We start from the raw sequence: 6,675 nt of genomic DNA, 5'->3' as shown, positions 1-6,675 counted from the left end.
CGTTAACAAAATTCCATCCGACCATTTTCTACCGCTTGTCCCTTAAAGGCCTACTGAAAGCCACTACTACCGACCACGCAGTCTGATAGTTTATATATCAATGATGAAATCTTAACATTGCAACACATGCCAATACGCAAAACGTATAAATTGCAATTTTAAATTTCCCGCTAAACTTCCGGTTGAGGGCACAGGTCCGGTGGCCATGGATGAAGTGCTGGCTGTCCAGAGTCGGGACCCAGGGTGGACCGCTCGCCTGTGCATCAGTTGGGGACATCTCTGCGCTGCTGACCCGTCTCCGCTCAAGATGATCTGCTGGCCCCACTATGGACTGGACTCTCACACTATTATGTTAGATCCACTATGGACTGGACTCTCACTATTATGTTAGATCCACTATGGACTGGACTCTCACACTACTATGTTAGATCCACTATGGACTGGACTCTCACTATTATGTTAGATCCACTATGGACTGGACTCTCACTATTATGTTAGATCCACTATGGACTGGACTCTCACTATTATGTTAGATCCACTATGGACTGGACTCTCACACTATTATGTTAGATCCACTATGGACTGGACTCTCACTATTATGTTAGATCCGCTATGGACTGGACTCTCACTATTATGCTAGATCCACTATGGACTGGACTCTCACTATTATGTTAGATCCACTATGGACTGGACTCTCACACTATTATGTTAGATCCACTATGGACTGGACTCTCACACTATTATGTTAGATCCACTATGGACTGGACTCTCACACTATTATGTTAGATGCACTATGGACTGGACTCTCACACTATTATGTTAGATCCACTATGGACTGGACTCTCACACTATTATGTTAGATGCACTATGGACTGGACTCTCACACTATTATGTTAGATCCACTATGGACTGGACTCTCACACTATTATGTTAGATGCACTATGGACTGGACTCTCACACTATTATGTTAGATCCACTATGGACTGGACTCTCACACTATTATGTTAGATCCACTATGGACTGGACTCTCACACTATTATGTTAGATCCACTATGGACTGGACTCTCACACTATTATGTTAGATCCAGTATGGACTGGACTCTCACACTATTATGTTAGATGCACTATGGACTGGACTCTCACACTACTATGTTAGATCCACTATGGACTGGACTCTCACACTATTATGTTAGATCCACTATGGACTGGACTCTCACACTATTATGTTAGATCCACTATGGACTGGACTCTCACACTATTATGTTAGATCCACTATGGACTGGACTCTCACACTATTATGTTAGATGCACTATGGACTGGACTCTCACACTACTATGTTAGATCCACTATGGACTGGACTCTCACTATTATGTTAGATCCACTATGGACTGGACTCTCACTATTATGTTAGATCCACTATGGACTGGACTCTCACTATTATGTTAGATCCACTATGTACTGGACTCTCACACTATTATGTTAGATCCACTTTGGACTGGACTCTCACACTATTATGTTAGATCCACTATGGACTGGACTCTCAGACTATTATGTTAGATCCACTATGGACTGGACTCTCACAACATTATGTTAGATCCACTATGGACTGGACTCTCACACTATTATGTTAGATCCACTATGGACTGGACTCTCACACTATTATGTTAGATCCACTATGGACTGGACTCTCACAATATTATGTAAGATCCACTATGGACTGGACTCTCCCACTATTATGTTAGATCCACTATGGACTGGACTCTCACAATATTATGTTAGATCCACTATGGACTGGACTCTCACTATTATGTTAGATCCACTATGGACTAGACTCTCACACTATTATGTTAGATCCACTATGGACTGGACTCTCACTATTATGTTAGATCCACTATGGACTGGACTCTCACTATTATGTTAGATCCATTATGGACTGGACTCTTACTTTTATGTTAGATCCACTATGGACTGGACTCTCACTATTATGTTAGATCCACTATGGACTGGACTCTCACACTATTATGTTAGATCCACTATGGACTGGACTCTCACACTATTATGTTAGATCCACTATGGACTGGACTTTCACAATATGTCAGACCCACTCGACGTCCATTGCATCCGGTCTCCCCTCTAGGGGGGGTGGTCACCCACATCTGCGGTCCTCTCCAAGGTTTCTCATGGTCATTCTCATTGACATCCCACTGGATTGTGAGTTTTTCCTTGCCCTTATGTGGGATCTGAACCGAGGACGTCGTTGTGGCTTGTACAGCCCTTTGAGACACTTGTGATTTAGGGCTATATAAATAAACATTGATTGATTGAAGTGTGGGATACTTCTCTTGCTGCCTTATTTGTATTTGACTTTATCAAATGTATTTATATTATCATTTGGTGCAGCCGGGCCGGAGCAGGAGGGGATAGAAAGAGAAAAAAAGGAAGACAGAGGGGGGAATTGTGGGGACAAGAGGGGGATGAGGCAGAGAGACAAAAACAACAACAGCAAACACAACAATAACAATAACAAAAATAGAGCAACGTCAGCAAATAGGATATGTACAAATATGATGGTAAAAGTGATAGCAAAGAAGCAGTTAGCGAAATAAATAAAATACAGAAATGACAATGAGCACTATTACACTACAAATGGATCAATACAAATACCAATAGAAATAGCGCTATTGATAATGAACAATACTAATACTTTACCTCTATTATCAACAATACAGTTGTTCAAATGCATCAATACATATACGTAATGATAACTAGAAATACAAAAGAAAGCAGAAAAATGGAGAGGAAGAAAGAGAAGCAACCTATATTAACCTTGTAGATTGTTATAGGGTCAATAGGTTAAGCTTTGTCAGTGTGCCATGTGTTACCCAGTTTACCCTAGGGCAACAACGTTTATTTATATTTTGATGAAACGTGATTATGTGCATGAGTGTACTTGTATGTGTACAGTATGTGTATATGTATGTTTGTACGCTACTTTTTGCAAACTAACAACATAATCTCGATATTTATATCCATCTATCCATCCACTTTCTACCGCTTGTCCGTCTCACGGTTGCCACGTATAATTTTCAATAAACTAACTCAAATTTGTATGTAATCTGAATGCGTGTAAATGCAAATATTTATCCATACATGCAAATATCTGAAAAGTTCAACGTTTTATCAATCAATGTTTACTTATATAGCCCTAAATCAAAAGTTTCATGGCAATTTATTGTGTCATTTTTTTTTGCACACGCCTACTAACAACATAACCTCGATATGTGTAACAGCCTGTGTATTTTGAACAAACTCACTAACATTATTACCGTAATTAATTTTTTGGAATGCATTTATCCAGATATAAAAAATACCTGGAAAGAATGTGATCGATCTGAATACTACATCTGAAATGTGTAAAAGGTTTCGTGGAAACTAAAAGTATAGACTGTGTCACAAACCTGGGGGTAAAGTTTGACTCAGATTGTAAATTCGAAAAACAAATCAGCAGCGTCGTACAAAAAAGCTTTTATCAATTACGCCAAATAGCGAAAGTGAAACCGCTTCTATCAGGACATGATCTCGAGAAATTAATCCACGCCTTTATCTCGACTCGTCTTGACTCCTGCAATGCCCTGTATGTAGGCATTAGCCAGGCCTCCCTCGCCCGCCTGCAGCTCGTGCAGAACTCTGCTGCTCGTCTGCTAACACAGACCCGCAGACGTGAGCACATCACCCCTATATCAGCGTCCCTTCACTGGCTCCCTGTGCGTTACCGAATCCATTTTAAACTCCTTTTATTTGTTTTTAAATGTCTAAACAACCTCGCGCCAACATATCTCTCCGACCTCCTTCAGCCTTACTGCCCCCACCCGTTCCCTAAGATCAGCCGATCAGCTGCTACTGACGGTCCCTGACACAAGGCTGAAGCTTAGAGGTGACAGAGCTTTCACCGCTGCTGCTCCCAAGCTCTGGAACGACCTACCTCTGAGTGTTAGACAAGCCTCCTCTCTTCCTGTTTTTAAATCTCTCTTAAAAACATACTTTTATTCCATGGCTTTTAACACTGAGTGATATCCATCCTGCAATGGCGCCCCATAATACACCTGCTGTCAACCTGTTTTTATGTTTTTATGTTTTATTTATTTATTTTTTATCGTGTTCTGTTTGTGTTGTGTTGTGTTTGCTCAGTTCTCATATTATCTTTTAACCTGCCCATTGTACAGCACTTTGGCTACCCCTGTGGTACATTTTAAATGTGCTTTATAAATAAAGTTGATTTGATTTGATTTGATTTGATATATGTTGCATAATAAGTAACTAACTAAGCTTCACTTTGCCAAGCATAATTAGCGCTTAGCAAACATAAAAACTATCCGCGCCAAACACTGAAATGTTTTGTGGAGATTGTTAGTGCAGTTTTTGAAAACAAAAACAAACAAAGTAGTTAGCTGGTGTCAATGAAATCTAGCCAAATTTGAGCTTGATTAAGCCAGCTCCACACCAAATATTGAAATGTTTCACGGAATTTGATAGCGTAGTTTTTGCATAATCCTGAAAACAAAACGACTAACTAGCGTCAATCTGTTCTAACCTATTTTATATCTGATTTTGCCAGGTATGCACCAAATATTGAAATGTTTCCAATTTTTACAAACTAGGTAAACAGATAATGTCAAACTTCTTGCCTAGCATAATTGTGCTAAGTGAAGGTAAAAAAGAAAGCTTTTAATTATGCATAAATGAAAGTGTTACACAATTTCGCAAACTAATCAGTAATACTAAAATGTTTTGTGGAAATATCAGTTGTTTCCTTGCACAATTTCGAACTTTTGGGTGCAGGTTTTGTGCATCCCGCAAATTAACCAGCTGAATAACAAACATATTGGGTGCAGAGCAGACATAAAACCAAAGACTTTATTCAGAGATGACAAGGATGCATTCGTAATCATCAATCTTTTTTCTAAATATAAGACCTTTATTACTTTAGGTAGTACTACCATCCATGAGCTCACACATGACAATAGCAGGGTGAATTAACACCTCAGGACTGCAGGGGGAGTCTTGGAGCAGAAGACCCAAATATTTAATACATGTATCTCCACCAGTGTTTTTCAACCTTTTTTGAGCCAAGGCACATTTTTTTATTGAAAAAATGCAGAGGCACACCACCAGCAGATAACATAAAAAAATGAAACTCAGCAGCCGATATTGACAGTAAAAAGTCATTCTCGCAATTGTTGGATATGACTTTAAAGCATAACCAAGCATGCATCAATATAGCTCTTGTCTCAAAGTAGGTGTACTGTCACCACCTGTCACATCACACCCTGACTTATTTGGACTTTTTTGCTGTTTTCCTGTGTGTAGTGTTTTACTTCTTGTCTTGTGCTCCTATTTTGGTGGCTTTTTCTCTTTTTTCTGGTATTTTCCTGTAGCAGTTTCATGTCCTCCTTTGAGCGATATTTCCCGCATCTACTTTGTTTTAGCATACAAGAATATTTCAGTTGTTTGTATCCTTCTTTGTGGGCACATGACCGATTGTCATGTCATGTTCGGATGTACATTGTGGACGACGTCTTTGCTCCACAGTAAGTCTTTGCTGTCGTCCAGCATTCGGTTTTTGTTTACTTTGTAGCCAGTTCAGTTTTAGTTTCGTTCTGCATAGCCTTCCCTAAGCTTCAATGCCTTTTCTTAGGGGCACTCACCTTTTGTTTATTTTTGGTTTAAGCATTAGACACCTTTTACCTGCACGCTGCCTACCGCAGTTTCCGACATCTACAAAGCAATTAGCTACCGGCTGCCACCTACTGATATGGAAGAATATTACACGGTTACTCTGCCGAGCTCTAGACAGCACCGACACTCAACAACAACACATCATTTGCAGACTATAATTACTGCTTTGTAAAAAATATTTTTAACCCAAATAGGTGAAACTAGATCATCTCCCACGGCACACCAGACTGATCAGTGGTTGAAAAACACTGATCTACACAAATTGTAATATATTGTTGATTTTGGCAACTTTCAACAGTCTTCTTTGCACACTTTGTACTGAAGCATATTTCTTCACATTGACTGACTTCTGGTAGATGCCTTCTTTTAGGTGCCCGTCTGCCAAAATCATCGGTAATAAAAAAAAAACATTTGTTGTCGGGAATCCGTGAAGAAGACGCCTTGGACCCTGTCCAAGTCCCCGTTGGCAAGGAGCCATCAAATCCTGACGAAGCTCCAATGCCATTAATCAGTCAGTGTTTTTCATACAATCACAGGACTAGCAATAACCCTCACGGTGAGTTATTGTTGGATCCCCAGGTGTTCTGGACGAGGATGAACATTTTTGAGCTGAGATGATATTTTAACGGAAACACAGAGTTAGACCTAGGAATGGTGATTTGTTACAACACTCCGTGTAAAAGCGGGAAAAAGGTTGGATGATACAACACAGCATATCGATGAATTGGAAGAGACAAGTTTCAGCGTAGAACTTTGCTAGAGAAGCAAATACTTACAATACAGCGCTGTATTCCACCATATCTGCATTGCATTGCTTTTGTTTTCGTAAACTGCCAAGAGTTTGGACGAAATCGATAAAGGACCCATTTTAACATGGGGCATGGCGTCGGAAAAGAATATCGTCAGACCATTGACCATTGATTGGCTTAACCTTTGTGT

This window comes from Entelurus aequoreus, linkage group LG16 (assembly GCF_033978785.1).
Source record: "Entelurus aequoreus isolate RoL-2023_Sb linkage group LG16, RoL_Eaeq_v1.1, whole genome shotgun sequence".
In the NCBI taxonomy this organism is placed as follows: Eukaryota; Metazoa; Chordata; class Actinopteri; order Syngnathiformes; family Syngnathidae; genus Entelurus; species Entelurus aequoreus.
The sequence above is the reverse complement of the archived record's forward strand: the minus strand, read 5'-3'. Positions refer to the sequence as shown.